The following is a 12,300-nucleotide window of genomic DNA, read 5'->3' as shown; positions in this document are numbered from 1 at the left end:
CTTGGTTGCAAGTGAGTCTTCCATATGGACAATGACCCCAAGCATACTTCCAAAGTTGTGGCAAAATGGCTGAAGGACAACAATGTATTGGAATGGCCATCACAAAGCCCTGACCTCAATCCTATAGAACATTTGTGGGCAGATCTGAAAAAGCGTGTACGAGCAAGGAGACCTACAAACCTGACTCAGTTACACCAACTCTGTCAGGAGGAATGGGCCAAAATTAACCCAACTTATTGTGGGATGCTTGTGGGAGGCTACCCAAAACGTTTGGGTAGCACCAGTTAGCCTCGAGCCAGGTGCATCTCCCGGCTAGCAAACAAAATTACTCCAGCTACAATACCTCTTTTGCCAATTGGCCTGGACCCTTTGTCGACACGGAGCCCCGTCGATCCATCACGACTGGTCTGCCGACGTAATTCCGTCCGATGTGCCCTCAACCGGCCTTTGCCGGACGTCGGTGACGCACTTGTCTCGAAGTTAGCACCAGTTAGCCTCGAGCCAGGCGCATCTCCCGGCTAGCGTAGTAACGACTACCTAACGGCTTCCCTGTTTCATATATTCCTGTTCACTGGACCCTATGATCACTTGGCTACATAGCTGATGCCTGCTGGACTGTTCATTAATCACTACTCCATTTTGTTTGTTTTGTTTATCTGTCGGCCCCAGCCTAGAATTCAGGCCCTGTATGTATTTAACTGACCCTCTCTGCCCATGCATCGCCATTTTACCTGTTGTTGTTGTCTTAGCTGATGAATTGTTGTTGTCTTACCCGTTGTTGTCTTTGCTAGCTCTCCCAATCAACACCTGTGATTGCTTTATGCCTTGCTTTATGTCTCTCTAATGTCAATATGCCTTGTATACTGTTGTTTAGGGTAGTTATCATTGTTTTATTTTACTGCGGAGCCCCTAGTCCCACTCAACATGCCTCAGAGAGCTCTTTTGTCCCACCTCCCACACATGCGGTGACCTCACGATATTCAAAAACCTTAAAAATGCTATAACTTCAATTTCTCAAACATATGACTATTTTACACCATTTTAAAGATAAGACTCTCGTTAATCCAACCACATTGTCCGATTTCAAAAAGGCTTTACAACGAAAGCAGAACATTAGATTATGTCAGCGGAGTACCCAGCCAGAAATAATCAGACACCCATTTTTCAAGCTAGCATATAATGTCACAAAAACCAAAACCACAGCTAAATGCAGCACTAACCTTTGATGATCTTCATCAGATGACACTCCTAGGACATATTGTTATACAATACATGCATGTTTTGTTCAATCAAGTTCATATTTATATCAAAAACTAGTTTTTTTCATTAGCATGAGACGTTCAGAACTAGCAAACATACCGAAAACTTCCGGTGAATTTACTAAATTACTCACGATAAACGTTCACAAAATACATAACAATTATTTTAAGAGTTATAGATACAGAACTCCTTAATGCAATCGTGGTGTCAGATTTTAAAATAGCTTTTCGGCAAAAGCACATTTTGCAATATTCTGAGTAGATAGCGCGGCCATTACAGGCTAGCTATTTTGACACCCACCAAGTTTGGTACTCACCAAACTCAGATTTACTATTAGAAAAATTGGATTACCTTTGCTGTTCTTCGTCAGAATGCACTCCCAGGACTTCTACTACAACACCAAATGTTGTTTTGGTTCAAAATAATCCATAGTTATGTTTAAATATCCTCTGTTTTGTCAGTGCGTTCAGGTCCCTATCCGAACGGTGACGCGAGGACGCATGTCGTGACAAAAAAAATTCTAAATATTCCATTACCGTACTTCGAAGCATGTCAAACGCTGTTTAAAATCAATTATTATGCTATTTTTTTCGTAAAATAGCGATAATATTCCAACCGGGCAAAGTTGTTTTCATTCAAAGGCTGAAAGAAAAACATGGCCACTTCTCGATATTGTATACGTTCAAACTGGTGAAGAAAAACATGGAGTACTCTCGTGGCTGCGCATCTCCTGTCTCTGAGCCACCAGCCTGACCCCTCACACAAACAGCGCTCCTGTACCTAGCCCAGAGACAGCAGAGATCTCATTCCATTTTCTGGCGCCTTCAGAGAGCCTATGGGAGCCTAAGAAATTATCACATTACAGCAGAGATCCTCTATTTTCCATAAAGAGGCTATAGAAGGCCAAGAAATAGTCAGAGAGGGCACTTCCTGTATGGAATCTTCTCAGGTTTTTGCCTGCCATATGAGTTCTGTTATACTCACAGACACCATTCAAACAGTTTTAGAAACTTTAGGGTGTTTTCCATCCAAATCAAATAATTATATGCATATTTTAGTTTCTGGAAAAGAGTAGTAACCAGTTTAAATCGGGTACGTTTTTTATCCGGCCGTGAAAATACTGCCCCCTACCCTAGAGAGGTTAATGCTGTAGCAAACATTATAATAAACAGGACATTCAAATGAGTCTTACAATTATAATCCAAAGTAGTGTGAAATGAACTCATCATCAACCTGGAAATGGAGGTTACTCCCCTGAGTTTTCCCCCATTCACTTTCAGAATACATTGTGAAAATCTAAAATCTTTGCTCACCATTTTTGCTCCAGGCAGATATACTACATCCATAACTATCGGTTTCCTCATTACCAGATATACTACATCCATAACTAGTGGTTTCCTCATTTGCAGATATACTACATCCATAACTAGTGGTTTCCTCATTACCAGATATACTACATCCATAACTAGTGGTTTCCTCATTACCAGATATACTACATCCATAACTAGTGGTTTCCTCATTACCAGATATACTACATCCATAACTAGTGGTTTCCTCATTACCAGATATACTACATCCATAACTAGTGGTTTCCTCATTACCAGATATATTACATCCATAACTAGTGGTTTCCTCATTACCAGATATACTACATCCATAACTAGTGGTTTCCTCATTACCAGATATGCTACATCCATAACTAGTGGTTTCCTCATTAGCAGATATGCTACATCCATAACTAGTGGTTTCCTCATTACCAGATATACTACATCCATAACTAGTGGTTTCCTCATTACCAGATATACTACATCCATAACTAGTGGTTTCCTCATTACCAGATATACTACATCCATAACTAGTGGTTTCCTCATTAGCAGGGAGGAGTTTCTGCAATGAAATTGCCCTCGTGCCACAATTTTAGCAAACACAGAAAGGGGCCTATATTGGAGACCAAAAGTCGTCTGGCACACTGCTTAGAGTTTCAACAACATGAATAACTTATTTCTAGCCTACAATCATCGATGTTACTACTAATGTGAAAACAAGACAAAATATGACTATTCTTGCTCATTTTAAGGCAAATGTCAAATAATTTTAACATTCATTACAGACGTCAATTGTTGTACAACATCATGGCTACGCTGTTGGCATCACCCTTTACAGTGGATTACCGCTGTTGTGGGATTTTAATCATCTGTCTGACTTTGTTGTTCACACAGGAGAGATACGGGACTATCGTGGATCCTCTGAGGAGCCTCAACAACCTCATGATGCTGAAGAGGCAGAGAAGAGTCCCTCCACATTAGAACACCTCAAGAAACACCTGCAGAGACCCACAGGGAAGAGAACTCACTGCTGCTCTGACTGTGGGAAGAGATTCACCTCATCAGGCATTAAAATTCATCAGAGAATCAAGACAGGAGAGAAATCTTATAGCTGTGATCAATGTGGGAAGCGTTTTTGTCGATCTGGACAGCTGACACTACACCAGAGAACACACACTGGAGAGAAATCTTATAGCTGTGATCAATGTGGGAAGAGTTTTACTACATCTGGCTCTCTGACTCTACACCAGAGAATACACACAGGAGAGAAACCTTATAGCTGTGGTCAATGTGGGAAGAGTTTTGCTGCATCTGGCTCTCTGACTCTACACCAGAGAATACACACAGGAGAGAAACCTTATAGCTGTGGTCAATGTGGGAAGAGTTTTACTCAGTCAGGCGGCCTGATATCACACCAAAGAACACACACAGGAGAGAAATCTTATAGCTGTGATAAATGTGGGAAGAGTTTTACTCAGTCAGGCAGCCTGATATTACACCAAATAACACACACAGGAGAGAAATCTTATAGCTGTGATCAATGTGGGAAGAGTTTTACTACATCTGGCTCTCTGGCTCTACACCAGAGAACACACACAGGAGAGAAACCTTATAACTGTGGTCAATGTGGGATGAGTTTTACTACATCTGGCTCTCTGACTCTACACCAGAGAAGACACACAGGAGAGAAACCTTATAGCTGTGGTCAATGTGGGAAGAGTTTTGCTGCATCTGGCTCTCTGACTCTACACCAGAGAATACACACAGGTGAGAAACCTTATAGCTGTGGTCAATGTGGGAAGAGTTTTGCTGCATCTGGCTCTCTGACTCTACACCAGAGAATACACACAGGTGAGAAACCTTATAGCTGTGGTCAATGTGGGAAGAGTTTTGCTGCATCTGGCTCTCTGGCTCTACACCAGAGAACACACACAGGAGAGAAATCTTATAGCTGTGATCAATGTGGGAAGAGTTTTACTGCATCTGGCTCTCTGACTGTACACCAGAGAAGACACACAGGAGAGAAACCTTATAGCTGTGATGAATGTGGGAAGAGTTTTACTGCATCTAGCAATCTGACTGTACACCAAAGAACACACACAGGAGAGAAACCTTATAGCTGTGATCAATGTGGGAAGAGTTTTGCTGCATCTGGCTCTCTGGCTCTACACCAGAGAACACACACAGGAGAGAAACCTTATAACTGTGATCAATGTGGGAAGAGTTTTACTACATCTAGCCAGCTGACTATACACCAGAGAACACACACAGGAGAGAAATCTTATAACTGTGCTCAATGTGGGAAGAGTTTTACTCGGCCAGACAGCCTAAAATTACACCAGAGAACACACACAGGAGAGAAACCTTAAAGCTGTAACCAATGTGGGAATAGTTTTTCTACATCTAGAGTTCTCACTAAACACCAGAGAACTCATACAGGAGAGAAACCATATAGCTGTACTCAATGTGGGAAGAGTTTTTCTACGTCTAGCTATCTCACTATACACCAGAGAACACACACTGGAGAGAAACAATATAGCTGTAGTCAATGTGGGACAAGATTTGCTTGGCTAACCAGCCTAGTATCACATCAGAGAACACACACAGGAGAGAAACCTCCTAGCTGTGATCAATGTGGGAAGAGATACTCTGATAAAAGATCTCTGATTAAACATCAGAAAATACATGGAGTTGTTTCATGATATCAATGAAATAATGTCACAATGTAGAATGTTTTAACATTGTAGTTGGAGTATTTTAATGATGTCACAATGTACAACCATAAACATTTGTCCCCTGTTCTATTGATTTCAACATGATATGAATATTAGCCTCAGCGGGAAAATCCAGGCTCTGAATTGAAAGAGTTACTATTCATGAGATTTAACAAAAAGTGACTAACAAAAAAAGATCTGTGTTACACTTACCACGTTGGTGACCCACTTGAATCAACATGCAACACTTCAAAATGTATCTAGCTGCTTTCTACAAATTGTCCTCTAACCAGGGATGTACACATTATTCCCAGATTCCATGTGTTTTTTGAGCTGTTCGTTTTAACAGGACGTGCAACTTCATCTCCCTCCTGTCACACAAATGATTTTAGCATGATATCGATGAATAAGTGTTGTGTTCCTTTGTTTAGCGACCCCTACATTTAAATGCATCACTCCAAAATGTAGCTGACTGTCTTCTGCAGGTTGTCCTCTAACCTGTGAGGTAAAATATATCTCCCATTTCCATGTGTTTTTTAGTTGTGTTAGTTTCAACAGCATGTACAACCTGACTGGCTGATGTTTGTGTACATAGCACATGTTATGTTTAGGTTTTCAATTTATCACAAACTATTTCTGCATATTGGTTATTGATTTGTACATGTTAAAACTGTGCTTTGACATTGGGAATATCCCACCAAGCAAAATGTCATTGAAAAGACGTCGAAAATAAGACTATGCAATCAAATATTTAATATTTACAATTCATGTAAGATTTAGTAATGATTATTATTTATGCAACCAACTGACCATTTTTTGGGTACAATTATATCCACATTGTTGCCGTGTTTTTATGAATATCAGGGTTCATTCTCAGATGTGCCAACCCAAATGTACTAGAGCATGACATTGGGGACTGGGCCCCGATCCAACAACATGCCTATCTAGTGAACCCTGAAAAGAGAGAGAAGCTCTGCAGTGAGGTGGAAAGTTACTACGGATATTGCAGGAGTTTCCTCTTGAAATCAGACATGTCAGTGGTAAGGACAACTTGGTTGCTGATTGTCTCAAGGGTGGGCAGTCAAAAAGATTTGTGTTTTGCGTTTAGCCAGTGCGTTGCCATGGATCACAATTTATTTTGACTGCACGTTTTTCCCGTATTGGAGATGAGTTTTGTTTGGGCTCGTTCCAAGGGGATGAGAGTTCTAGAAGCTAGTGAGTTTTAGGAAGACGAGAGTTCTAGAAGCTAGTGAGTTTTAGGAAGACGAGAGTTCTAGAAGCTAGTGAGTTTTAGGATTCTATAGAAAGAAAAAGGAGAAAAAAATAATACGATTGTATATTATTATTTAGAAATACGTGTTTTTAATTGTTGACAGCCAGTGGACACCATGTTTATATTGTAGAAGGTGAAGCATTGTAGTTGATTATAATGTGAAATGGAAGTTGTTTTCTGTTGGTGGTGAGCAAACTTTTCCAACAAAAATATAGGATATATGTGTTGTCTTAAGGGGGAAGGTGTTACAGGCTTTGGTTTTTCCATTTATGTTTTGAGGTTGGACTTCAGCACGTCTAGCTCGTTAGCACGTCTAGCTCGTTAGCACGTCTAGCTCGTTAGCACGTCTAACTCGTTAGCACGTCTAGCTCGTTAGCACGTCTCGCTCGTTAGCACGTCTAGCTCGTTAGCACGTCTAACTCGTTAGCACGTCTAGCTCGTTAGCACGTCTCGCTCGTTAGCACGTCTCGCTCGTTAGCACGTCTAGCTCGTTAGCACGTCTAGCTCGTTAGCACGTCTCGCTCGTTAGCACGTACAGCTCGTTAGCACGTAGGACGCACTGATTGGTGTCACCTCAGTTAGTCAATGTGTTACACCTGTGCTGGCTTGTCCATCTCGTTATGGTTGAATATAACATCCAATTGTTAATATTGTAATCAATTAATTTTCCTTAGAATGCTCATTAGTCTTTCAGTTGTTATTCTTCATTTTTTTTATCCTCTTATGTTTATGGTAAATATTGCTGTTTATTTTCATTGTTTTTTTGTTTTCTTTTCCTTGTGAAGCCATTGTGTTTCATCCATGTCTGAAATATGCTGTATAAATAAAGCTTGATTTGAACATATAAAACTAATGAACCCAATGACTGACAATCAACAGACTTTTGCAAAACTAATGAACAAATATGTGCAAAAGCAACACGTATCTTGGTCCATCTTAGTATGAAAAACAGTATAAATTCAGTATATCTTCCACTATGTCAAAATAGTGCTGGTATGTAAGTTTAGTATTACTTTTTAACCAACCCAGTTCATTTGTTGAAAATGAAAAATGTTGAAATCAACAATATGTTAAAGGATTCAACTACTGGAAACTGAAACAAACAATTGGATCAAACAGATCAATCCTACTGGACATTGGGTTTGATTCAGACCCTGCCAGCATGGCCAGAGATGTAACTTATAACCACAGAACCACCCCAGATCTTTCATGCATGACTAAAAACACAGAAGTATTAGATTTACTGCCATGGTCTAGTATGTCACCGCCTCAGACACCATTCACAATGCTGGCTGAGGTACGAGTAAAACATGACATATTATTTCCTAACCATTCACAATGCTGGCTGAGGTACTAGTAAAACATGACATATTATTTCCTAATTGTAAAACAAATCCCCACTCCTTAATCAACTAGTCTCTCTCTGTTTAACCAGAATAACGTGAGTTGTGATCTTCAAGCTGTTAGACTGTTAGTCCATAATCAACTAGTCTCTCACTGAGACAGCTTTGATGGCCCAATAAAAAAAACAGTAAGTTTCTGCCAGCCAATGTGATAATTCCTGTACAGTACATGTGTAGAGGGTGTTGAGGGATAATCCCAGTACAGTACATGTGTAAAGGGTGTTGAGGGATAATTCCAGTGCAGTACATGTGTAAAGGGTGTAGAGGGATAATCCCAGTACAGTACATGTGTAAAGGGTGTTGAGGGATAATTCCAGTGCATTACATGTGTAAAGGGTGTTGAGGGATTATTCCAGTGCAGTACATGTGTAAAGGGTGTTGAGGGATAATCCCAGTGCAGTACAGGTAGAGCATGGTGTTTGGTTTACAGTGCAGTACATGTGTAAAGGGTGTAGAGGGATAATTCCAGTGCAGTACATGTGTAAAGGGTGTTGAGGGATAATCCCAGTGCAGTACATGTGTAAAGGGTGTAGAGGGATAATCCCAGTGCAGTACATGTGTAAAGGGTGTAGAGGGATAATTCCAGTGCAGTACATGTGTAAAAGGTGTTGAGGGATAATCCCAGTACACTGGTTATTGACTGGAGACTTAAAATGCTGAAAACAGGTCCCTAGTGGAATGACAACAACATGGCTGCTTGTTAAAGAAGAGATGGAGAGAGAGACAGAGAACCATATACATTGCACATGGACCGTAAGAAATCCTGAATGTATTGAAATGCCTGGGCTCGCAGGGGATGTGTTAATTCATAACCCATCATATATACCTGTTAATTCATAACCCATCATTTATACCTGTTAATTCATAACCCATCATTTATACCTGTTAGTTCATAACCCATCATTTATACCTGTTAGTTCATAACCCATCATTTATACCTGTTAATTCATAACCCATCATTTATACCTGTTAGTTCATAACCCATCATTTATACCTGTTAGTTCATAACCCATCATTTATAACTGTTAGTTCATAACCCATCATTTATACCTGTTAATTCATAACCCATCATTTATACCTGTTAGTTCATAACCCATCATTTATACCTGTTAATTCATAACCCATCATTTATACCTGTTAATTCATAACCCATCATTTATACCTGTTAATTCATAACCCATCATTTATACCTGTTAATTCATAACCCATCATTTATACCTGTTAATTCATAACCCATCATTTATACCTGTTAATTCATAACCCATCATTTATACCTGTTAATTCATATCCCATCATTTATACCTGTTAATTCATAACCCATCATTTATACCTGTTAATTCATAACCCATCATTTATACCTGTTAGTTCATAACCCATCATTTATACCTGTTAATTCATAACCCATCATTTATACCTGTTAATTCATAACCCATCATTTATACCTGTTAGTTCATAACCCATCATTTATACCTGTTAATTCATAACCCATCATTTATACCTGTTAATTCATAACCCATCATTTATACCTGTTAATTCATAACCCATCATTTATACCTGTTAATTCATAACCCATCATTTATACCTGTTAGTTCATAACCCATCATTTATACCTGTTAGTTCATAACCCATCATTTATACCTGTTAGTTCATAACCCATCATTTATACCTGTTAATTCATAACCCATCATTTATACCTGTTAATTCATAACCCATCATTTATACCTGTTAATTCATATCCCATCATTTATACCTGTTAATTCATAACCCATCATTTATACCTGTTAGTTCATAACCCATCATTTATACCTGTTAATTCATAATCCATCATTTATACCTGTTAATTCATAACCCATCATTTATACCTGTTAATTCATAACCCATCATTTATACCTGTTAATTCATAACCCATTATTTATACCTGTTAATTCATAACCCATCATTTATACCTGTTAATTCATAACCCATCATTTATACCTGTTAATTCATAACCCATCATTTATATCTGTTAATTCATAACCCATCATTTATACCTGTTAATTCATAACTCATCATTTATAGCTGTTAATTCATAACCCATCATTTATAGCTGTTAATTCATAACCCATCATTTATATCTGTTAATTCATAACCCATCATTTATACCTGTTAATTCATAACCCATCATTTATACCTGTTAATTCATAACCCATCATTTATACCTGTTAGTTCATAACCCATCATTTATACCTGTTAATTCATATCCCATCATTTATACCTGTTAATTCATAACCCATCATTTATACCTGTTAATTCATAACCCATCATTTATACCTGTTAATTCATAACCCATCATTTATATCTGTTAATTCATAACCCATCATTTATACCTGTTAATTCATAACCCATCATTTATACCTGTTAATTCATAACCCATCATTTATACCTGTTAGTTCATAACCCATCATTTATACCTGTTAATTCATAACCCATCATGTATACCTGTTAATTCATAACCATCATTTATACCTGTTAATTCATAACCCATCATTTATACCTGTTAATTCATAACCCATCATTTATACCTGTTAATTCATAACTCATCATTTATATCTGTTCATTCATAACTCATCATTTATATCTGTTAATTCATAACCCATCATTTATACCTGTTAATTCATAACCCATTATTTATACCTGTTAATTCATAACCCATCATTTATACCTGTTAATTCAGGGGTGGTTCGGACAGGCTGGCACGCTCCCTAACCATACTCGGCAGGAACTCATGGGGATCCATAATAAACCCCAGGAAGAGTAGCTGCTGCCTTGACAGGAACTAATGGGGATCCATAATAAACCCCAGGAAGAGTAGCTGCTGCCTTGGCAGGAACTAATGGGTATCCTTAATAAACCCCAAGAAGAGTAGCTGCTGCCTTGACAGGAACTAATGGGGATCCATAATAAACCCCAGGAAGAGTATCTGCTGCCTTGGCAGGAACTCTTGGGGATCCATAATAAACCCCAGGAAGAGTAGCTGCTGCCTTAGCAGGAACTAATGGGGATCCATAATAAATACAAATACTTGTATCAATATATTTGTCTCTCTTTACTCTCGGATTCGAAAATGCTAATTAACATCAAAGTAGACGACATGCAAGACTACAAATCCCTGCAAGCTCCTGCATGTCATCTCTAGCCGACTCCTTTCACAGAACAGTTCACTGAATTGTCCATTGAAATACATTTTGACAATTTAATCATTGCTACATTAAGGCCTGATTGGTGGAGTGCTGCAGAGATGGTTGTCCTTCTGGAAGGTTCTCCCATCTCCACAGAGGAACTCTGGAGCTCTGTCAGAGTGAACAACGGGTTCTTGTTCACCTCCCTGACCAAGGCCCTTCTCCCCCGATTGCTCAGTTTGGCCAGACGACCAGCTCTAGGAAGAGTCTTGGTGGATCCAAACTTCTTCCATTTAAGAATGATGGAGGCCACCGTGTTCTTGGGGACCATCAATGTTGCAGAAATGTTTTGGTACCCTTCCCCAGATCCTGTCTTGGAAACCTACGGATAATTCCTTCGACTTCATGGCTTGGTTTTTGCTCGGACATGCACTGTCAACTGTGGGACCTTATATAGACAGGTGTGTGCCTTTCCAAATCATGTCCAATCAATTGAATTTAAAACAAGTGGACTCCAAATCAAGTTGTAGAAACATCTCAAGGACGATCAATGGAAACAGGATTCAACTGAGCTCAATTTCAAGTCTCATAGTAAAGGGTCTGAATACTTATGTAAATAAGATTTCTGTTTTTAGTTTTTAATACATTTGCAAAAGTATCTAAAAACCTGTTATTGCCTTGTCATTGTGAGGTATTGTGATGTCATTATGGGGTATTGTGTGTAGATTGAGGAGTTAAAAAACGACTTAATCCATTTTAGAATAAGGCTGTAACGTAACAACATGTGGAAAAAGGAATTTGAATACTTTCTGATTGCACTGTGTACACACACACACACACACACACACACACACACACACACACACACACACACACACACACACACACACACATACATACATACATACACACATACATACATACATACATACATACATATACATATACATATACATATACATGCACACACATACATATACATGCACACACACACATATACATACACACACGTAGGAAGGAAGAACAGTACTGGCTCTGGAGCAGCATGTGTACAAGCTGTGTCTGTTTGGATTCTGGAGTCGCAAGGGCAACAGGCCTGCCTGCTCTGCTTGGAGATGAGGAGGGAAGAGCAGACAGGCCGAGTACAGACATTTAAAAAAAACACAA

The sequence above is a fragment of the Salmo trutta genome, unplaced genomic scaffold (genome assembly GCF_901001165.1).
Source record: "Salmo trutta unplaced genomic scaffold, fSalTru1.1, whole genome shotgun sequence".
In the NCBI taxonomy this organism is placed as follows: Eukaryota; Metazoa; Chordata; class Actinopteri; order Salmoniformes; family Salmonidae; genus Salmo; species Salmo trutta.
Note: the sequence above shows the minus strand (reverse complement) of the source record.